The sequence below is a fragment of the Aythya ferina genome, assembly GCF_964211825.1.
Source record: "Aythya ferina genome assembly, chromosome: 5".
Taxonomy (NCBI): Eukaryota; Metazoa; Chordata; class Aves; order Anseriformes; family Anatidae; genus Aythya; species Aythya ferina.
The window spans coordinates 28,316,460-28,339,919 of NC_140301.1; the positions used below are offsets into that span (position 1 = coordinate 28,316,460).

A 23,460-nucleotide genomic window follows, 5' to 3' on the forward strand; every position below is an offset into this window, starting at 1 on the left:
GATGTGACAAATCCTGCCTGAAGTAGGTTAGGAGCACTCACGCCGACAGCTGGGGCGACGGCAGCCTTCAGCAGGGTGGCAGGTACAGCAGCTGGAGGGCAGTCACATCTCAGACTAAGACAGCTGTTTGCACAGAGAGCGGCTGGCCATAGCCTACCTTAGGTACACGCCAGGTTGCCTTTGAGCAGCTTATACACACTTTGCCGATTCGTAAAGAATTCAAAGCTTATTTAATTTACAAGCCGGGGAGCATCGACTTATATCCGTGACTGTGCCAGCATTCAAGCTGTCACACACCAGGAAATTTGCCTACTGTAAATCATTTCCACTTTCCAGCTAGTGCAGGATGTTCAACAGAGCAGGTTTCAGTGCAAAACCCAAAGTGACTCCATTTACCACTTCTCTCACGGTAGTTTGCTGTCTGTAATTGTCCTTCTGGACTACTTTTGCATGGCTATATTTTAGTTTCATTGTTCTTGTGTTTGTTGGTTGTGTTTTGTTTTTCTTGCCTTGATTGCCGTTGCTGCTCAAAAGCAGCATGATTTCTTTCCACTGCCTTCAGTGGAAAGGAGTGGAGCAGGGCCCAGTTACCTCTGTTGTAAGCAGGGAAGATCTCTTACAAATATCTGAAAAAGTGCTTTAGCATTAAGGAGCGAACATGTAGGAGCTCATGAGCTAACTCAGTAGATTTGTGAAGTGTTTCTTTGCAAATTTTTTCTTCCTGCGTTTTGCTAGGGTTCATCTCCATGGCAATTTAAACTGATCGGTTTGCTGTGCTCCTGCTTGTTCAGCTCCCAGCTGTGTGCTCCCCTCGCCTTCCCTTATACTGGCACTTGCACTTTCCTGACCTGAACAGTTGCAGGAACTGGCTTAAACTGGCCAAAAAACAATCCTCTGGGTTTTTTTTTAGGCCAGCTAAAACTGGTTGAAGCATCTTTAGTCTTTCTGAAAAGAGTCGGCGGTGCTCCTTGCAGTTAACTACAGAAAGATGATGGTCGGGAATGGAAGCTTTGGTGGTGGTGTCAGCAGGGAAGTCCCAGACTGCATGGTCAGAGGCCGTGGACTTTTCTTGTCCTCAGCCTTCCTCTGCCTGAGAATGCAGTGGCCATGTACTGGCAGACGGGGGAATCGTGCTGCTGCTCATCCCTGATGTGTGTTTGGTAGTTAGAGAACTCCTGAGCCCAGCATTCCTAGGGCTTGTTACTTTTTATCGTCACTAAACTGAGTTTCAGGTAGAACAGAATGAGAAAGCTTTGATCAGGCAATCCTTGTTTGTTTTTGCTATATTTTCTGCATTTTTTGAGTAATTGCTGGCAAAAGGAGGGAGCAGAGAAGTTAGGAGAAAGCTGTGTTTGTAAGACACGTATCTCTACACCTGCAAAACCAGAAAGGATTTACCACAAAGGCGTCGTAACCACATGAAAGCCCAGGCAGTGACCTCCAGAGGACACCCATGAGTTAATACCAGCACAGAGATAGGCATGGAATTGCCCCTGTTGTTCAGGCAGCTGGGAGCATCTGGATATATTGATGTGTCCTGAGTGATCTGTTAAGGAGTCCTTTTGGATGTTGTTTTGGATGTGTTTGCTTGTTCTGCCATTGGGAATTGCTGTCATTGCATCATCGATGCAAAGGCAGAACTAATCAGACTATGGCTGTTGCAGTTGTCTGATGCTTTCCATTACAAAATCTTGTTTTCAACTAATTATAACTTACCATAGCTTTTGGGCCAGGAATATTTATATAAGGGACTTACTTCTGGATGATTTAGATGGAAAGTTTCTTTTTGATAGTTTCAAGTATTGTTGGGAACAAACATGTTGTCTGACCTGTGATTAAAGCAATTCTGTTTTTTTAAGAAGCCCTATTGCCTCTGTTATTGTAGTACAGATTGCACGTTACTGAACGAATGATGGATGGCATATTAAGAGGAAAAAAAGGGAAAGAATTTTTATTTTCATATGAAAATTTATCCAACGATACTCTAAGCACGTTTCAGAACAAGATGAATCCATCTTCTTTTGCAACACCTTTTCCTTGCCTTTATGAACTGCTGAGTCACTGGTAGGCAGTGTTTGGAAATGTGAAGTTAAATGATATCCCCCATTCACAGTAATCCTCTGGGCATCTTGAAGGAACAAGAATGGGAAGCAGCACAGAGTGGAACCAGGACACTGATGGGCCAGGTGACAGCTGTGATGAGGTTTAAGATTAGGGCTGAGATAAGGAGGAGAAAAAACGCAGGGAGATGGAGCTTAAAGGGGCTCATCTCCAGGCCTTACATTTACACTGGGGTTTTTAAATCTCATTGTTTTGCTGTTAGATAGCAATTGGCTGGCAAGATGCCTGCTTCAATCCCCTCTTGCCTTTAGAAAGACCAGTATGGCTGCTACTTGTGCAGGCAGTTAAAAGTGTGCATCTTAGATCTAAAGCTACCCGAACCCTAAAAATACCAGCACTTTCCTGTGGTGGAATGTGGAGGGGTGACGCAATTTGCCAGTTTATATTTAGAAGTGTTTGACAATGATAAACTAAAACCTGGTATTTTGACCTTTTTTTTCTCTTTTTTCTTTTTATACCTGTTTAATACAACTAGAAATTAGTGAAGCCAGTTTTTTGTTTTTTGTTTTTAATAAAAAATACCATGTTTAGTAACGAGTCCAACTCTTGATATTTTTTCACTGATAGGCTCAGTCTGTGGAAACATTAAGGGTATCTCCTGTATGAATTCTCTTAAAAAATTTATACATATATATAGTAGTTCAATCCAGAACAAAGAGGACTTTTGGTAAGGCATACGGCAATAATTCTTCCTACCTAACAATTTAAATTTTAAAAATCCCTTTGGTAAAATTGTATCTACTTCAGTACAAATTAGTTCAAGGTAAGGGCTTTTTTTTTTTTTTTTTTTTTCAGTAGTGTAATAACTTCATTTATTTCTTTCCCTGGGTTTCTTTAAAGTTTTGCAGTACTCTCGGATGTAATTTGAGTTTGACCTATTTCTAGCAATCACAGAAGTCTTGCTCCAAATTCCAACTAGTCTGAAATGCAATGTTTTGATATTGGCAGCATTTAAACCCTTCTCATCTTCCCACTAAAACTGGAAACTCTCTGTTGATTTGCAAGGGGTGAGGAGTGGCCTGAAATGATAAAATCGTCTTAGGAGACTATAAAATTTATCATGAGACGGAGATCTATTAGCCTGTAAAATTTTCTTTGGCTTGATTGCATCTCCGAGTTTACCAGAACATACACAAATAGTTCCTAGTTCTAAGAACTGCGCAGCCCTCAGTTTTGCATATGGCCGTCTCCCCAAACCACAAGTCACTAAAGAATGTCAGTGTGATGTTTGGCTGGTTCGAGGAGGGCAACACTCCTGAAGCAGGCTTGTGGTTTTATCCCTGCATACGGAGACTCGAGCGTTAGGGAGATTATTTTCTTTCACATGTATTACAATTTATTTCTTTTCCACAGTCTGAAGTAGCAGCACCTGTGTAACCTTATTTAACTGCCTTCACACATTTTCTTTCCCTCAGCTAATATTCTGCCAATATGACAAACTTTCCTCTCTTTGAACTGCAGAACACCGTGAAAGCTTGTATTTCTCAGCCTTGTCCAGTGATGTGAATGTCTTCTGTGTGTTGTTCACTGGAAGCTGTCATTTTACCAATACTGCAGGAACATGACCACTAGCAAGCAGAATAAATTGTACAGTGAAGCTGTTACAATTTGGTTTTTAAAAAGGTTGATGCATATAAGGACCTATTGTTTGCTTATCCCTGAGCCTTTCCCAGCACAGAACATTACAGATGATTTGCTGCTGCTCTAGCATTTTTTTCTCCAGTAGAGGTTGTGAGGAAGCTGTATCCACACACTTGAACTCAGCATTAACAAGAGGAGCTTGCAGTCATGTTTCCTTACCTTTATGTTGACAGAAATAAAAAATAGTATGTTTTATAACCTTTTAAGTCCTTTCCTGTCCTCTGGGGGCCTAAAGGATGTTCATTCAGTTTTTGGCTTCTCGGCTCGTTCTACCAAGAAGAATGTCAGCTAGGCTGGCGTATCAGAAACCTGCCTGTAAGTTCGCCAAAGACCAAACTGAGACATGTCACGTATTTGATTTCTGTTCAATGGGACACTACAGAAAAATTACCATTATCACAGTTTGCACCCCAACCAAGGAACCTTGTTTCCGTTCCAGTTTATTTTCCACTCACAAGAATATATCCTCCTCTATCTCTATAGAGATGATAGTTGTCAGGAAATGATCTACCATTTGGATAAGTGGCATTCAATTCCTCACTTGCTGCTCTCTGCCATCTGGCGCAATTACTTTGCTATCTGTTTGTTATCCAGCCTAACAGAGCTGACTGTCCCTGGAATAGCCCAGAATTGATTTCAAAGAAATGCAGGACTGTAAAAAGATAGGTGCAAGTTCCTAACAAGAGGAGTCAATTCATAACTGAATTAACTCGTCTTTTAAGCCCAAAATACCTGCCTTCCAGTGACCAGAAAGTCTTATTTTTACAGTGAACAGCCCTTTTGTTAGCAGTCCTGGTAACAGAGGGAAGGGAATTTGTTAAAACACTAATTTTATTTCCACACTATCACTTTAAACATGAGCCAAGTCCATGTTTTCCTGAGAACCAATGAGGCTTGAGATTTTTTTTTTTAATTAAAAACCACCGAAGGTGGGGTTTGTATTTCCTTTCCCGTAGAACGCATTTGAAGCACCTCTGTCTCCAGCTGGCAGTGGGAGCAGAGCCAGCCCGTAATGGTTTCAAGCCCAGTGTGTGCATAGGGAACAGGGTTTTCACCTGATTGATGGCTCTGAAAACGTTTGCAGCACAGGGAGCTGGAGCTGGTAGCACCGGAGTTGTTTAGAAGAGCAGAGAGAGGAGGTGGCTCTGTTTTCTGAAACCTGGCAGTTCTTCCCTGTCAAGTGCAGTAAATGGTGCATGAAGGGTCTCATTTCATCTGCTTGTGGGCGCTCTGCTCCGTGAAACCTTTTGAAGTTGTTGCCAGAGGATGTTGCTGAGATTGGTTGAACTTCCTCAGAGTCCTTTCCCCTGGCCCTACAGCCATCCTTTCGGCTGGGCTCTCCAAAGTTTTGTTACTGGGACTATACATGTAAGAATAGGGATGAAAATAAATTGTTCACCCTGATACCACTTAAGAATGTAAAGCACTGTGACGTTTTCCACAATATCAGTATCTTTTCCAACTTTACATAACATTTACTGCTTCCAAGGCATCACACTGCTCCAGTTTTAATCTGGGTTTCTTAGGAAATTTGTAGTATCTCTACCTGATCTGTTACACAATGGCCCCATTGTCATTTCCCTAGGTGTGACAACAACGTTATTGCCCAAAGTGACTTAATCTTTGCTTTAGGGCCTTGTGATCTTGCAGTCATCTTTATAGCACCTCACTAATGGGAATGCTTCCAGCATTATGCTGGAGAGGGGAAAAGGAAACATCTTTCTTTGTGAGGGAGCCTGCTGTCCATCGCCACGTGTGGGTGTGGTGGTGGCCAAGGCTCAGAGCTTCAGGAAATAGGACAGGGTGCTAAGCAGAGTGGGGGGCACCCCCATAATTGCACGTCTGAGGACTTTTTTTCTTTATGAGCAGTGAGGAGAAGACATATTTGAAAGTATGAAAAAGATGGAATAAAGAGACAAAAAGAGGAAAAAAAAAAAAAAAAAAAAAAAGAGGGGAAAGAGACTGGCAGAAAAGCACAGGGCAGGGTAACACAGACCTTGTTTATTGGAGTGCTTATCTGTAAAAATGGGCCTGGATAGCTGAAAATGTGCTTTTCTGCGTGTTTTCAGAGTCCAGCTGAGGAGCTGTACGCATGGCCTATTTCACGACAGATTGGTGTTTCCGGGTGGGCCCGTAAAGCGCAGACATGCTTGAAGATGGGCAGGTGGCAAGAGAAATGATCAGAGCTTTATCGAAAGCCAACAATTCTGGGAGGCAGACGCTTGGTTTCAGTTCTGGGCAGATGCTCAGGTCAAATCTTATTTTGTCCAAACCACTTCCCCTCCCCTTAGGCGTGATATTTTCGGAGTGAAAGGACAGGCAAGGCCCGGGGAGATTCCAGCGCTGGGCTCACCGTGCAGCTGCTCGGGGGAGGAATTCGTCGGCTGGGGAGCACCACTCGCCCTCCTCCTGTGGATGGAGGGAGAGCTCGGGCTTGTGCACCACACCGAAACATGCACACGCATGCATGTGCACACACCAGAACAAACCAGTTCTCTCCTGCCTGCCGGGGAGGCTTCGGTTACAGGATCCACAGCCAGCGATTGCCTTTAAGCCGCTCTGCCTGCGAGTGCCGTATCCCTGCCTTCCTCCTTCCTTTCTCAGCACAGAGCCAGAAAAATACTCCCCCTCTCCTCCCGCCCTTCCCAGCACGCCTGACACAAAAAGCAAAAACTGACCCAAGCTCGCCTTCGCAGCTGGGCCGTATCAGGCAGGACACACACACACGGGTCGGCCATGGGAACGCGGCGCAGCGCTGGGTCGGCGAAAGCACCGGCGGGGGTGCGGGGCAGCAGGAGGAGCAGGGCCAGAGTCTTTTTTTTTTTTTTTATCGTTATTATTGTCTGCTCTTTTAGAAAGGAAAAGGAAGAAAGATTACAGCAGCTTTTCTATTAAATGAAAAGATTAGCATGCCGTGGATGCTTTGCTGGGGCGTGATGAGATTTGCAGCAGATGAGCGGGTTGCTAGGCGATGCTAATGAAAAGCAGGCTTTCAAAACTTGTGTGCTGTGTGGGCCCAAAAGTTATCGAGCCGCCCTCCCGCAGCCCCCCCCCCGCCCCATGCAACCTCCCAAATATTTATAAAATCCTCACCAGGACCAAGAAAGCCAGACACTGGGCTGGGCTTTTGACAGCTCGCTCTTCCTGAGCTGCCTGCGAGACACGCACACGCGCGCGCACAAAACTTTGCTGATTTTTCTCTTCCTCCTTACAAAGGAGGAGGTAATTGAAAACAAAACGATGACTTTAAAAAAAAAAATGGGAGGGGGGAGAAGAAGAAGAAAAGTGAGCAGTGGCTCCCAAACCAGCTTGGTCTCAGATTTCGGAGTTCAGGCAGAGTTTAAGGGCCTGTGTGCGTGCAGGGGTAGGTACGTGTTTGTTTTCTAGTTCGCTCCATGCGTTTTCAAGCTGGGCTCTTGCTCTTCCCCTCCTCCCGTCCTCCCGCAAGCCGCCTTTCCCTTTCAAGGCCTTCCGACACAATGAGCTTATTTTCCCAGGCTCCCTGGGAGCTGGGGTATGGGCACGAAAGCCGCAGCCTCCAAGGACCCTTTTAAATACAAAAGTTGAACGTTGCTGAAGTTACAGACAGGGTTTCTGCTATTTTTACAAATGACCCGTGTCTCGCTCCCCTTCTCAGAAGTATCAGCATTCTTAGATATCTTACCAGCTGTCTCTCCTGGTTATTTTTTTTAAGTGAATTTAGTGCTGGTGTGACAGCCTGGCAGACTGATGCGTTCTGCTTACCCGCTGTCCTCCTTGCTGCTCGGACTGCTGTGCCTCCAACCCAAAGCAGAGCAGCTTCATATCAGCAAAAAAGGAGATTTCCATCATCTGCTCTGGGCTAAAGCGGCCAAAGAGGTTTGTGTTTCAGCAGCATTTAACAAGGTCTAATTCATAATAATCTGATCAAGTCATATAGCCCTGCGATGGTAAAGCACCACATAGACATTGCTGAGCTACCTTGGGCCAGTCGGTGCAGCCTCACTGCACAGCCTGCTTCTGCTTTCCCCTGTCCCTTGCCCCAGTGTATCGTGTTAAATGGGAAGGGCTGCATTCTCCCTTCAATGCCAATGTGTATTTTTCATGAATGTTTTGGGGGAGGTAAAAGGTTAGCACGAATTGGAAACAGAATTTAAAATTACTGTGGAGAGTGAATATGAGCGTCTCATACGGTGGTCCCATAAAGGTAGTCCAAGTCAGAACATTAACGATCTTGGTTGAGGTCTGCAGAAGCCACTGGCACTTGGCTTAATGAAAACAAGAGCATGTGGGCGTTTTGTGGGAATTTTTTGTTTTGTTTTGATTTAAAACACACTGTAGCAGCTCTGTTTTTCCTGGACTCCTTCTCACTAATGCCAGTATAAATTGCTAATCAATAAGAAGTTCCTTGGACAGACAGATTTTTGGGGTCTGACACTGAACTCTTTACACTACATATTGGGTGGCACAGGCCTATATGTCTTTTTTTTCCCCCTTCTTTTTTTTTTTTTTTCTTTCCCTTTTTTGCTACCCTCAGCACTCTTTCAGTCAGCACTATATGGATAGCTGAGATATTAAACCAAGGTCCTGATCGTGTGTGGTCATTAAAAATCTCAAGGCATTCCCTCCAGAAGTTAATCTTTCAATTATCAGTTGGGGGAATTAAATTTTGCTTCCATAAATTCTCCTGCTGTTTCAATTAAATAGGGATGGCCAATTTCTAAATGCTTAGGAATAGGGCCAGCTGCTGTATGCAGGCTGTGGGATATCTATTCAGGTAATGCTCCATTATTTCAAGTACGAATTCTGGTCCTACAGGACGTGTTAGGGAGTGCAGCAGGGGCAGAGCGACCATGTGCCCTCCCTCCTATCCTTTGTCAGGCCAAGCAAAATGCCTGGAGGGCTCCACATTTTTGAAGCCTGGCTCTAGGCATTCCAGGGCTGCACTGACATGCCTATGAGGTATTGGTGACCATTACATAGGGAAACATATTTTTCACCTTTTTCCAAAGTTGTTCTGTAGTACCGTGTAGGGAGGCCAACTGCTACCCTCAGCACCATGTCAGTAGTGGATGTGGGCATTCCTTTAGATGTAGCTTGTTCTTTATTTTGATGTTTTTCAGGAAAAAAAAAAAAGACACACATAGAAAATAAGGGTATTTCTGGAAATAAACATAATATGATGCTGTATATTCTTTAATCAGAGCCCAGCATGTGCCTTTTCCACGTGAGTTCACTCCCAGAAGAATGGTTGCCAGAAGCACTCCCCACTCATGTGCACCTGGGTTACTCTTCAGTCGAAGTCCTGCAAAAATACGTTGATTTGTGATGTTAACAGAATTAGGTGATCAATGGACAACACGGCCAAACAGTTTTGATTCACATGTGGCTGCACCTTTCATTTTTACATGAGCAACACCTGAACTTTGAGCAGTCAGGTCTTACCAACGTGGTGGTTCACAGAAAGCCCATTTAATAGTCACCTCTGTGACCTCTGTGCGTGCTGTATCTTGTATTCACATATACAAGAATTCTTAAAGGAAATGCTTAACCCTCCAGGAAAAGGAACCAGATCATGTGATTTATCTGTATTTACTTGTAGGAGATAACGCTGGGACAAATCTGGTGAAATGTATTATTCTGTAGGCTTCAAGGTGTTTAATTTGTTTAAAAAGTAGCTGACACATTTTGAGTGTGTACCTGGAAGCATTCCTGATAGCAAACTTTCCTTCATGTAAGGCTTGACTGTGTGCCCGTTGGAGTCAGTGGATTTTCTGGGTAGTGTAAGGTATATAATGGATCTGGGGGTAAATACCAGCAGATCTACACAAGCAGAGCCATATTTGCAGACTTAGAGATAGCAAAACCTGTAATTCCTCCCCACAAGAAATGCTGTGTAACTGAAACGTGCTTTGCTGGATTTCTGGTCCCACAGCCGCCCCTACTATCCCTACTGATTGTTTAAAGAAGGTCCTCTGCAGATTCACACACACTCAATTGATCATGAATGAACCCAAGAGCAGTTATTAATCTTACTGCCTGGTTGCACTCTAAACCCCCTTCTAATCCTGCCTCTGTTCTCATAGACAATGAATGCAGTGAGATGAAGGCAGGATCAATGCCAGCATGGAGCTGCCCTTTTTAGTAGTTGTCGTGGCAGGGTTTTATACATCGGCAGCAGTGAGTGGTTCTCAGTGTACTGGGGGGAGAAGGGAGTGAAGATGAATTAAAAGGGTCAGACATCGTGCTCCCCAAGGGATGGCAGAGTCCCATCCTGACTCTTGGTCTCTGGTGAATTTTTGGGTTCCTTGTATTTAGTGACTGACCTAACGAGACATTGCAGCCCTACTGCCCTTTGGAGATCCATGAAGAGCTGAACACAAGCTAAGAAAGGGCGCATTGTGTCTTTGATCCACTGGGCAGTATTTCACAGGCTGGCAGATTTAATAAAATCTCAGAGGAACCTCAGCTCATATTTTAAGAGGCTTAACATTGAGTTAAAAGTTCCCTTTACTCCTGCATTGTTGGAGACCGTTCCCTTCCTGTGTGCTGCCAGAGGACCTGCGGGGAACTGGGGCTTCGTGAGCCCAGACTGGATGCAGGCAGCTGGTTGAGACTGGCTACAAATCTGCAGGAGGAATAGCGGGAAGCAAGAAGCTCCCTAATCCTTTTTGTGTTTCTCGTTCTTTGAAGTCATCCGGTGCCTCACATGCAGCGTGAAAACTTTGTTCTACACCTGAAAGGGAAGCCAAGCTGCTGATAAGGCCTTTTGGTCAGGCATTTTGAGCTGCGTGACATGAAAAAGCTAGGTCTAGTACCACTGCTTCTAGTAATGTTATTTGTACCACTGCTGACATTGAAGTAAGGATAACTAGCTCTGCAACCAACAACATAAACAAGGTTACTATCAGGAAGTCCTCCCCGATCCAGTGTTTCTAGAAATAGCCAGAAAGCAAAAGCGTCAAGGTGGAAAAGATCTTACAAAAGTTGATAAATGGATCCCCAAAGCCTCGCAAAGCTCCATAGTTTCTTATCCAAAGCTGCCTATCTAATGAAAAAAGCAAAAGATGGGGAAGAGCAGAGAGCCAGGCAGGCTGGAAGGGAGCCACTCAAGCAGCAAGCTTTTTCTTTGATGTTCAGTGCTGAGGACTCTGGGCATTTGGGCCAGGAAGCAAATCACAAAGTGCCAATTTGAGTGCAGACTTAGGTCAAAATCCGAAAACTGATGAATAGTGGAAACTGCAGAGTTTGTTTTTGAGCATCTGATGACTTTAACCACTATTCTGCTCCCTCCCGCTCTGCTCACTTGTGTTATTGTCATGCTGTGTGTGGACTGCACGGTTAACATTACAGCAAGAGTTCCAATCGAAGTCATATGTTGACCCTTTGGTCTAGCTTTATGAAGAAAAGCTATTTTCTCTTTACATGGAAAAACAGGAAAATGTTAGAGATTACTTCAAGGGAGGGGAAGGCTTCTGCTTAGATTTTCAGAAGTGCAGGGTAAATACTTTAGAAATCCCAAGCACTCGAATACTACCTTTTTTGAGAAGTGAAATACAGTTCTCATGATCCTCCAGTCACCACTGACTCTAAAAGAGGATCCTTTATAAACTCAGAAATTTACTGCTAGGTTGCTGCCCAATCCCACAGATAGCGTAGGCTGCTTGAGTTTTGGATTTGAAAGAAAAATGGAATATCCTACCCAAAGATTGGTAGTTAAACTTTTCATTGTTGTTGATTGAAGTCTGGCTTTCTTGGTGGTTAAAGTTTTATATACTTAAAGAAGCTTTAACATGACCTAGTAAGCAGTTTGCCAAAATTGGCATCTGAAATGATCAGCGATTGGGAAGGGAAAGCTCCAAACTCTTACTATACAAGATATTTTGCCAATTTATACTTCTCTTGTAATACAGCAGCTGAGGTCCCCATTTCACAGAGCCTTGTAAGATCCAACAGAACCATGCTCCCTTCCCGTAGGCAGATGCAGATCCTGCAGAGGTGCACAAAATAATAACTTCCACAGATATTTTTAAGATAGCTCTTTTCTTGAGAGAAGACAGCAGAAGGGAGAAAAATGTTTTCAGGAAGAAGAAATTGCTGTTTGGAACTGATATGTCTAGGGGCAGTGCTGAATATCAAGAGAAAACAAAGAAAATTAAATGAACTATCACAAAGGAAGGGGCAGTCATGTAAAAGACACAGATGATTTGTGGGATTTTGCAATAGCCTCCCGAGGGGAGCGAGGCCTTTTGCTTTGAGACATTTAAAATTAAACTGGACAGAGCAATGGAAATTCCAAGCACTGGCCCCTTTGGGGCAGAGTGGATAAGCCACTAGGTCTCCCTTTGCGTGTTCCCTTACTCTTTTGTAACTCTTCCTGAATACCTCCATTCCAAATAATCATTCGTCTTCCCCGGACGCCCATCCTGGCCCTCTGTTCCTCCCCTTTCCCCTTGAAGAAAGGAGCCGGGCTTGATTCATGGTGTCAGTTATCTTCCAAGCTCCGCGCGGATCCCAGGGGCAGGGGCGCATGGGGCTGATGAGGGTAGGGGTGATCAACTACAGGCTTTCCTGTTGCTGAGCTTGCTGCAGGCCTGGCCGTTTTTAAGACTTCAACAGATGTTTCTGCTTAGAAACTATTGGCATCTTTATGGACTGTTTTTTCCATTCTTCCCTCCCGGCCCGTGTCCCAGCAGCAATGAATTATGTAAGACTACATTCTAGCCTTTTCTTTATTAATATTTCTGTAGACACATATCTAAGAAGTGCATCTGCAGTTCTCCCTCTTAGTTTTAGGTGCGTCAGTTTTCAATTTGACCGAAACCCCCACCTACCCCAAAACACTTCTGTGCCTTTTCATCCTCTTACAGACACAGACGCCAGAAATACAATCACTGAAATCCCGGCTCCTGGCTTCAGATTCAAGGCGTCTCTCGCTGTTCATACTGTGATCTTAATTGATATGCCTTGTGCTTAAAGGTTAACCCCTTGGTACGGGGGCTGCCTTTATTTGTCTTTTACCTAGCACCGATTGCACTGCTGGTGCCTAACAAACAGTAATTAATAATAAGTAATGGAAGGAGATTTAGAAACTGCTGTTAGAGCTCAAAACGGCTCCAACAAGAATCATCCCCACCTGGCTTAGTGGTTTAGCTGACAGTTATTAGAAATGAACCAGTTTCAGACAATCTTGAGTGGAATAAATACACTGGACCGGTTTATTTGCACAGTTGATAAGCACTTGTAATCCCACAAAATACGCGGTGTGATGCATGCAGGGCACCTGACGCAGTCTGGGTAGACTTAACCCTTTTACATTGTACAGAAAAACTTCAAAGCTTGAAACTGGACGGATTAAGTTTCTTTAAAAGATGATGTAAGTAATATGTGCAAGACCACATGCAGATTACTTTAACTCGGGAGACAGAGAAACTTTATGCATCGGAAAATTTGGCATGGCACCACCAGACTACTCCTTGATTTCAGACATACTGTAGTAGCAGAAATAAGCAATTTCCTTCTTTGGGAACTCACTACAAGAAGGAGACAGAGCAGTCTTAGCCAGTGTGCCACAGCCAAACATGGGATTTTCATGTAGGCCTATATCTTGTTATTACAGCAAAAGGTTGCTGTAAATCCTCTTGATGCACTTAGTGACTGAATTCCCACTGGAAGAAAAGCACATCTTTGCCAATATAATACTCTCATTGTTCAGCACCTCAAACTTTTTTTTTTTTTTTTTTTTTTTGTGGCTGTGCTGCTCTGACAAGGCACAATGCCATCACAAGTGGTCCTCTGGCATTTTACCCTTTCGTGAATTTAGTGCCGACACAAAGTTGCTGAGTAGGTGGCTTCCTTTAATTTACAGTGTATGGAGAGTTCTCCAGTAACAGCCAAGCAAATTCACACTGTCCTACCCATGTGTCTCCACACTGGTTTTGCTGGACCACCGTGAGGTCTGGAAACAAAAAAACAACTCAGTCCTTTCTTGGCACCTTGTCTGAGACTGCTCAGCAGGAGAGGCAGTGGTACGGATGGGTGTGATGTGCTTTGGACCACTGAGGAGATGATCCGGCCACTGGAGTCCCCCTCCACAGAGAGCAGAGCGTGGTATTGTCACTGCAGGCAGCTGGTGAGGCTCAGTTGGCCTGGGTGACTTCAAGTCATGAGAGGGTTCCCTTGTCCCTTGGATTTTAGTCAAAGTCCCCTGGATTGTCCCTCCTGGAAGTGGAGAAGAGAACCATATCTGGCAAGAGCTGAAAAATATATGTGGTAGAAGAATGAGAGTTAAACTTTGTCACAGCCTTTTTCCATCTTTCAGTGAAAAAAACATTATAAAGATTGCCAGGTCAGCCAGTCTAGCATCTTTCATCAGTGATTATACAATCATGAGAGACTTGCACACAGTAGACACTGTGGTAGATGGGATTTTTTAAGGCTTTTTAGTCGTTATTTCCTGGGAGATAAGGCATTGCTGAGTTAAGCAGGTATTTCCCCCAGTTTGAGCAGGGAGTGCCATTACAGTGGGCAATGTTTTGTTGACTGATGTAGAGGCAGGCTCGGTATCTAATGTCTTCAGAGAGCTTGACACTGCACAAACATCTTTGATGTACATCCTCACTGCTTCCTGGTTTTGCTGTTATTGTTATTTTTAATAACTAATGCTCTCTTGGTGAAAAGAGTCACATAGCGAAATAGAGTGCCAAGATGTGAACTCAAGAATTCCTGTGCTCGCTCCTTTAGACCATGCTGTTTTTCTTAGGAGAGTTTAATTCACTTCAGGATCCAGGAGAGTTGTGAGCCAAGCTATGAGCCATTATCCACTAACAAAAATCTGCAATAATAGCAAATGGAGCATGTAAGCCGCCGTGCCAAAGAGCTTGATGCTCTCTTCTCAGAGGTCTCTGTGCTCAAGGTCTCCCCAGATCTCTCCCTGTTAAAAATGAAGTCTCCTAGCTCCCCGGGGCCCATTACTGACCCCCTGGCTAATGGCTTTTTGCCAGTCCTGCTCTGTACGGTTATATTGTTGGCTGACACTGCATTTTTACAGTTCAGTTTTGTTTCTCAGAGTCTTAGAAGTGGCCGTTTTCATTGTCAATAAATACATCTCTTTGGCCAGTACACTGTATTCTCCTAGCAGCTTGGTGCTCACAGACTATAGGGAGCTGTAAACAACACTGTTTATACTTTCTGCTGATACCAGAACATTAGCATATAAATAGGGGAGAGATTTAAACAGGCTAAAACAACTCCAGCCTGGCCTATTGGGAAGGGCGGACAAGCTGCTTTTCACTCTCCTTGCCAAGGATGTCAACTTTTCTGTGGGACTATTGCAAGAATGAAGGGCTTAAAGAGATGGGAAGCTTTTATCTGACAAAAGAAAGGTCGATGAGCCTTAGAAATGCAGAAATGGCCTGAATAACAGTCTGCCTGTTGGGATTTCCTTGTGAGCACCCTTGGTGTTAGTGTGGGGATGTGGAGGGAGGGAAAGTACTCACTTAAAAATCGCTGCAGAGCTGTGGGACAAGAGCTTCCTTTAAAGGGTGACTCTCAGCAAAGTGTTAAAAATATTAAAATTTTACCTGGAATGAACATATCCCCTTAGAAAAAGTTATTTCTTTTACCTTAAGAAACATATCGTGTGACCTTTAGCATTCTTTTAGCCTCACTGTATTTCAGAAAGATGGTACAGCCAAATACTAAATCAAATTATCTCTCCTATCTTATCTATCTATTGAATTACTAAAATTCCTCTCACCTTTGGCACCAGTGAGAGATAGGCACTAATGCTGCAGTTACTGTTAAATGACTTTACCTCTTTTTTTTTTTCAGTTGAAGTCTTATTTTATTTTATTTTATTTTATTTTATTTTATTTTATTTTATTTTAGCAATAGAATATGTAAAGTGGAGTTAACAAAAGTGTAGAGGCAAGGGAGAAAACAGGTTCTCAGTTAAGAGTCCTTTGGAAATCAGAGAGCAAGAAAAAGAGAAAGCAAGCCAGAAATGATGTTTCCAGATGACAAAGAAGTACTGTGGGATTTTAAAGAAAGCTGTCACATGAAGAGTGGGGTGAAACAATGAAACAGAACGTACCTGTGCTTGGGATTGGTCCTGGGCTTTTTGGATATGGCTCAGTGGGGCCTTCCCAGAGACCTTTAGAGATACTTCCACTTAGAGACTGGAGAGCTTTGGGTAGAGCAGCCACTTGCCCCATTTCTCTTCCCTCCACTGGGATCGACAACATTTGAGATAGTTTTCCTCATCAGAAACAATGAAATTTTGTGCCAAAACAAAGAATTCCAATGGCTGTTTTGTATTGTCACCTTTTTGGTGCCTGTGCAAAAAAAAAAAAAAAAAAAAAAAAAAAGGGGTCAAAGTTAAGTCCCCAAAAACTGGAAGAAACACTATGATTTGTACAGTGTTTAATCCACAAAGGTTGCTGCAGGACTGTTGTGTAGTCACAAGTGTGGCAGTGAGAGGGGCCCATGAAAAGGACAAGGAAATGGAAACGGAGCAGGTTTTTACTTGAGACCTCTTACTGGAGCTCTTCATTTGGCACATCTGCATTTGGTCCTCATGATGCCTTGACTGATGGGCCAAAACAAAGCTAGAGACCTGGAATAGCTGGCAGTGGTGGTAAAACATAAATCAGAAGGCACTTTTCAAAACAAACCACAGTGCATACACAGGCTTGTGCCTCTGCAGTCAGGAGCTAGTGCAAGCAGGAGGCAAACCCGTTCTTTGCTCTGGGGTGCAGGATGCCAACAGATAAGCCACCACCTTGGAGGGGGTAGGAATCTCTGACTGCGTATTGCTGGGGTGGCTCAGAGAAAAGGAGGCATTTCTGAGGTGGGGGACCGTGGATGTCCCAGAAAGAGAGAGGCATTAGAGATTGAGGGCTACAAAACATTCCTGTATTTCAGAGAAGACCTTGATCCCCAAGACACTGTGTTCTCCCACAGGATTAGTTGCCCTTAGATTAACCTCATTAGCAGTAATTATAAAGTCTGACACATTTCGCTGTCATCGTCTCTCCTGTATCATGCTGTGGGACATCTTCCTCGTGCTTCTGTGTTTTTATCTATCTGGTAGATTAGAGACCAGAGTTCTTTGAGTATGTTATCTCTCAGGTTTTTTTTTCTCCTATGTAAGCTGGACAGTTTTAGCACAGGATATATTGCAGTGATCTCAGTTCAGAACTTCACTTTTGTCAGGCAAAAGTGAGACAAAAAGGACAGCTAGTTATTGTTCAGATAACAACCCTAACGCCACCAGGGATAAAACAATGTTTTGTCTTCGGGTTGGGATTCCATTCCCGTTGTTTGCCTAGGCCTCAGTGAGCACAGACATGGCAAAATGCTCCCCGTCCTGCCGAATTACTGGGCCTCCATTGGGAAGGAGACGGCCAGAGCACCAGTGTCCTGGCAGCTTGAGGGAAGAGTAATAAAGTACCAAGGGCACTGTGTGTAAGGCAGCCCAGTCTGAGCAGCAGAGAAAAGCTAGCAAGTGCACAGACCGCTCTCAGAGTTGGCTTTTTTGGAGGATGTATGTGCACAAAGGACAGAGAATCTGTTCTCGCTCCATACAACTTGGTTTACATTATATGCAACAAGATACCCTGGAAGCTTGCCCTTCTTTGGTTTGGTTGCCACTTGTAATGTAGAATGCAGGTCCCATTTGATCTCCATGAAAAAAAAAAAAAAAAACAAACTGTTGAGAGACCCTGTTGTGTGTACTCCTCTCACCAGAGGGCAATGAAGTCAAGTTGCATAGCACAGGACCATCCAGCACCACACAAGTGATGCTCCCTGTGTGCTGAAATCTGAAGAACACCACCTGACGCGGCACCAGTATTTGAATAGAAAGGTGGCACTGGGTCAGGGTGACTCCTGCACAACAGGTGGCATGCAGATAAGCAGGCTGCCCCAATTGTCCACAAAAGACCATGGGATACCAGTGGGAGGACTTGGCAGCAGTCACTGTAGTAGGAACTGGCGTTCACACCTACTTTGTGGCAGATAAACTTATTTGCATCTTGGTAAATCTGCTTCCAAAGTGGCTTTAATAGCCTACGTTAATAAGCCAGATGCATTGCAAAAACAATAGGGTTTGGAGGCGAGATGCTTAAATTCAAAGCAATTGAAGTCAACCTGCGGCACAGCTAAGTGAAGAAATGCCATGATGGGCAGGCAGCCTGCAGGAGGGGAAGCTGGAAGAGATCTGAGCCCGAGCTGGTGCCAGTCCTTGGAGGATTTTAAAGGAGGCTGATCTGAATTGATTGAATCAGAAGTGAACGTGAGAGTCTAACGGATGGAAGGAACTGCATTTGTAATGTCTTCATTTTTCCATCACCTTTCCTCATCCTCTCCGGAGCGCTGCTGTTGCATCTCACAGCAGTGAACAGCTCAGGCGAGCACTGGCACTTGGTATTCTGGTCAGACCCGGTCTTTTGCAGGGTGCCAAACAGCCCAGTGTCGATGCCTCAGCCCTCCCCCCAGCCCCAGCACACAGAAGCATCTATGCGAGGCCTTACAAAGCCTTTTAAATGTCCTACAAATGGGACAAAGATAGGAGGAAATGAGATCTCAGATTTCAAGAGTCCATTTAAAAATTACACCATGTGGGTGAACTGGGGCTCTCACCAGCAGGCTTTGAGAAATTGAACTTTTGTTTTTGGGTACTAGCTTGACCTTGATCTGTGAGGCTGGTCACAGCTACTATTTAACATTTGGCCCAGAGGCTGTTGGAGAAAAGCATGTCTGGAGGGTGTTTCAAGGGACAGTGCCTTTCCGTGAAGCCCAGAGGGCAGGTGGAAGCTGAATGCCTAGTTGGTTGTTCAAAGAGGAGCTCCCCTGCCTTGTCAGAGAGGGCTGAGGGCAGGACAGGCTATGGAGGAGCAGCCGAGCAGCAGGCCACAACACTGCCTTTGCTCATAGCTTGCTGTGGTGAAGGTTTTTGGCTCCGAGGCTGTCAGTCCTCCACCATGTGTGACCACAAAAAGTGTGCGTGCCACCAGAGCTGGCCTGGGAAGATGGCGGCAGGGCCGGGCTGAGCTCGGGTGCCCCCGCTGTGCCTTCCCTCCCTTGGGACTTGATAAATACCCCGCGCCTTCCCCCGCCCTCCTGCCCATTTTCCACAGCAGAGAGCAGACACAAGGGGACCCTTTCATCTTGGCACATCCCCTTGCTGATTAATGTGATGCAATGTTCCCACAACAACAACACTATGTCGGCCATGTAATTAGGCGGGAGATAATGAATGCTTCAGAGACTATTCAGGCAGCGGTGCCCGCCTCCCCGCCGAACAAGCTTCTTTCTCAGCAGTGAAGCCAAGTGGAAGGAGAGGCAGCAGAAATGCCATTGGTGCTGCGCCTAATTGTGCTGGAACCGGGGGCTCTCGCAGTAGAAAAGAGGGTAAGGGCCGGTGTGGGAGAGATGGGCGAGTGGGTCCACTCCGGTATCTCAGGGCCAAACTTTTTGTTGTGTCTTTTCATGTGTTTGACCTTGTGGCAGGAGAAGCCTTAAATGTGCACATCTCTGGCTTCCTATGTGTGTGCCTTTTTTGTTTCAAATCATTAGGGAAAGCCATCATTTAATAAGCATAAGAGTCTGTCTTCTCAGTAACCCAGAGGCAAAGATGCTGGTGCTACTTAGTGGCCTTTGAAATGTGGGAAACACACTGGGGACACAATAGGCTTATTCTCTTTTAGGGGGCTTTACAGTTAAGCTGCCATTGTCTAGCTAACATTAGCAAGAAAGATACTCCCCTTTTTCCCGACCCCTATGTAGACTCTGAGAAAACAATCAATTGGTTTAAAATGCACTACCCAAATGTCTTCAGATTGCCCGAGAATAAAGCCAGCAAGTAGCCGAAAGTCTGTCTGATCAGCTGGAAGCCAATGAATCTACTGTCAAAGGTCTTAGCAGAAATTCATTCCTCTGCTCAAATAGCTTTCTGTTTTTTTTTGTTTTTTTTTGTTTTTTTTGTTTTTTTATTGTTCGCTTGCTGATGCAAAGTCTTTTTAAACTTCGATTCTGGGTATACTGCATACTAAATGTAGGCAGTGCAGCCTTGTGTGAACAACTGTTAGAATTCATCATGAACTGACTTCAGTAGTTATGAAATTAAAAAGGTAACTGAAGTTGTGCATGAAGTGCAAATAGGCAGAAAACAGCTGTTTGTGATAGCAATGAAGCAGGAAAAGAAGCTCAGTTCATGTGCGGATTAGGTTAATTTCTGAGCAAGAGGCTGTTGCACGTTCAGAAAGAGCAACCAACAATTTATATGATAAAACAATTTGTATACACACTCATATTTAAGCCTGCTTCATTCCAACAAGCTCTAAAGCCATAATGTGCCCTTTTGTCAATAAGTACGTTCCCAGGCTGACCCACTGAACACTCTGCTGAATTAAGTGACAAACTCTTTTGTGCATCCCTTCTTGAGAGGCAAATGGATGCAAGTTTTATTATTCTGCTGCTGAAACGCATTTTCCAATCAATTTATTATATAAAGTGCAGTGCTTCTCACTGAGGCACATTTTGACTCTGCAGCAGATAGTACACAGACAATTCTTAAGCCTTCCTAGTATACACGGTGTCAAAAAACAGATTTCATTCTGAAGCTTTTCACATTGCGAAGTAACTGTAGAGTTGGAAAAAAAAATCTGGCAGGAAGACCAGCTTTTACAAAAGAGAATCCGTTCCACTGACATCTTCACAGAGCTGTCCAGTGGTATGCTTAGTCATGTGCCTCCGTGTCATGCAAACACACTGCATTCATTTGTGCTATACCATTGCGTCCTAAAGCAGATGCACGTAGTCTCACTATAACCCTCAGATCATGTGTCCTCTGTTTTTCCTTCCTCTGTCACATGCACAAACATGGCCTATGGGGTCTATGTGCGCAACACTGAAGGGAAACAGATGACACGTGGTGTGAGGGTTACAGTGCTTCTAAAATTGATGATCAGCATTTTATCAGTGTCAGCGACTCAAAGATTAAGAAGCAAAAGAAGTGATCTGGAACTAAGGAGTTCAGTTGTTACAAACCAAGGCTGAGAAAGACCTCTGTCCTGAAAGGAGATTAAAATGTTTTCCTTCTGTCTATGCTACTTGCTGGCAAGACATGCTCTAACATGAACTTATGTTAGTACTTCTCTCAGTAAGCACAATGTCCTCCAGGGAAACATGAAGTCAATGTCGTCATTGATTCGGATCTGTAAACTGTATCTATATTAACGAGTGCCATTCCTATAAACTGACCGGGCTGATGTACCGATATTTCATTATCTTACTGACAGCTTGAGGCAGCATCTTGTATCAAGGAATGCACTCAGCATGTATCAAAAGGAATTAGCACAAACACAACTCATGCAGTATCTATGAGACCAGCTTGCTCTCATAAAGTAGAATATCTCCTTGTGATCTCTCTTTCCCCTCTGCCTAATCTGGTAACAAAGCAAATTGCACCGAACTCCAGCAAGCATTGCACATCTGGGAGAGGAGTTCTCCGTACAAAAGACATTCAGTCACCAAGAGTTCAGTGACGTGACCTTTCTCAGGGCAGCTTGCAAAGCGATTGGCACTCCTAGAATTGTGATGTTGACAACATCTGGAGCTCAGTTGCCTCCGGCAAAAGCCCAGATGTTTTGCTTCTGCTGGTCACAAACATCTCTCCATGTTCACTGTTCTAATTTCTGTTTAAAGTTGGCTTCAGCCAAGAAGTGAACATAAATTTGCTTGGCAACTGTCCCAAAGAATCTGCCATCTGAACTTCAGAATGTTTTGCTGTTTTACTTGCTCTTGACAGGCTCTGGAATCTATCCAGCTCTCTAGTTGGGGTGGAATTTCTTTTGCATCTTTTCCATTGGCCCAAGTGGTGTGAGGACCATCTTAGTTGTATGTAGTAGCAAGGAGCAAGGTAAGGCAAGATGCTCTCTTGGTGTTCCTTCCTGCTACCACAACATGGAAAGAGCAGTCAGCCATCTACACTCCCAATTGTGCTGAACTTAGACTCTATTTTGGTCTATTTTGGCTCTTGCAGAATAAACCAAAAGAAATGTAAGAAGGTAGGAATAATGATGCAGAGCAACCTCAAGATTGCAGACCCTTCTAACCACCTTTGTTCACCAGTTGATTTGTTTTTCAACAACTTGTGCTGCAGCTTGTATACACTGATAGGCTCCTGCAGACAGAATATAGTGTTAACAAGACAATAGGGTAAGAGTTCACATTCGCTTTTCATTTGCTGTGCAAGCCCTTTACCCTTAGCTATTCTGGCAGGGCAGAGTTTCTGGACCAACGGTTTCTGGACTGTTTCAGGGTTGAGGTATCCCAAGACAGGCACATGAAATTGAACTGGGAAAAGGAGAAATGGCCAAAGTACTTCTGCTCTCCAGCAAACCTCTGCAGCAAGGCTGTAGGACAAGTTTGCTGGGGACTGGGAGCCAGAATGGGGAGCAGGAGGCCTGGTGCGGTGCTGAGCACAGCCCTGACTGCACAGCAGCGCTGGTGTTGGTGCAGTCCTGGCCCTCCGTGCTCTGACCTCCCATGCCTGGCACGATGCTGGCCGCATGTGAAACTCCTGCTGACTCACACCCATGGCCTGGCACGGTCTGGGCTTTGCTTGAGTTCAGTTCTCTGTGCTGACAGAGCAGTCACGTGCTGGTACAAAACTCTCCCTACTGAGCGTCCCAGTCTCCTGCTGTCCTACCTCTGCATGCATGCCCACCCCACAGCTGTTAAAGGCATTGCTGGCCCACCTACTGCTAGCTCCCTCCCAGTATGGCCCACTTTAAAAATGAATCGGAGTACCCTGGACTGGGAAGGAGGCTATTGGAAGGCAACACAATGGCTTCAGATAAGCACTGTAGAAACCAGCACCAAAGGAGGGTACAAGAGGGTGGCAAAGGCAAGCCTGCAGCCTGCCTCTGTGCTGGCAGCTCCAGCAGGCAGCTGAGACTGCAGAGATAAGGGAAGGCTGAGGAGCTAAAAAGGCTTCCAGGGAAGGTGGGCTGGTGAGAGAAGGGGGGGAGATGAGGGGCACTCTTGAGTCCTCTTCTGCAAAAAGATTTTCAGAGCCTCAGTAAGCCCCAGGGAACTACAGGCCTATGCATGGGATGCTTATTTTTTTTAGATCTGTTTTAGTTTAGATGTTTGGGGTCTGAATAGATTGTGATTTATCCTAAAATGGATGTATGGTGACAGGATATAACTTGTCATAGCAAACTGAGCTGCAGGGAATGATCATGATTCATTCTCAAATTCAGCTTAAAATTCAGCCTGATGGCAAGGGAATCTTACAGTCATATTCAGAGACAAGCAGTTGTTTGCTGTGAGTTATTAAGAGATTTGAGATGTGAGAAAGTACCAAAATAGCTCAGACATGCACCTTTATGTGTCACGCTTACACAGATCATACTGGTCCCTGCTAGCAGGCCTTTCTTCCATTTAATTTTATCTCGTTACCCATAGATACACCCCTTGTGCATTTATTTTGTTAATGAAATGTTGGCTCTATTGAAATATCAACTCTGTAGGGGTTGCCAGGACATATAAAAAAGAACAGCCATAAACTATGTTCATTATTAGTGCAGTGCAATGCCAGGTCCAGTACTGATTCCATAAAGTAGGAAAGGGAGAACAGAACTTAACATGTCCCTGACCTGTCCAGAGGGACAAAACAGAGGGCTTTTATTTTATTTGTTTCTACAGTGA

The 23,460-nt window shown here is 44.4% G+C and overlaps 1 protein-coding gene and 1 long non-coding RNA gene across 16 annotated transcripts in view; one reads left to right on the forward strand and one right to left on the reverse strand.

The window, feature by feature from the left end:
- RAD51B (RAD51 paralog B) overlaps positions 1 to 23,460 on the forward strand; it is a 459,905-nt gene that overhangs the window by 332,166 nt on the left and 104,279 nt on the right. The window lies entirely within an intron of this gene.
- On the reverse strand, positions 5,745 to 7,125 carry LOC311436911. Its single transcript, XR_014693167.1, has 2 exons — positions 6,856 to 7,125; positions 5,745 to 6,171 (listed from the first exon to the last, which is right to left on the reverse strand). It is a non-coding gene; the product is annotated as an uncharacterized lncRNA (long non-coding RNA).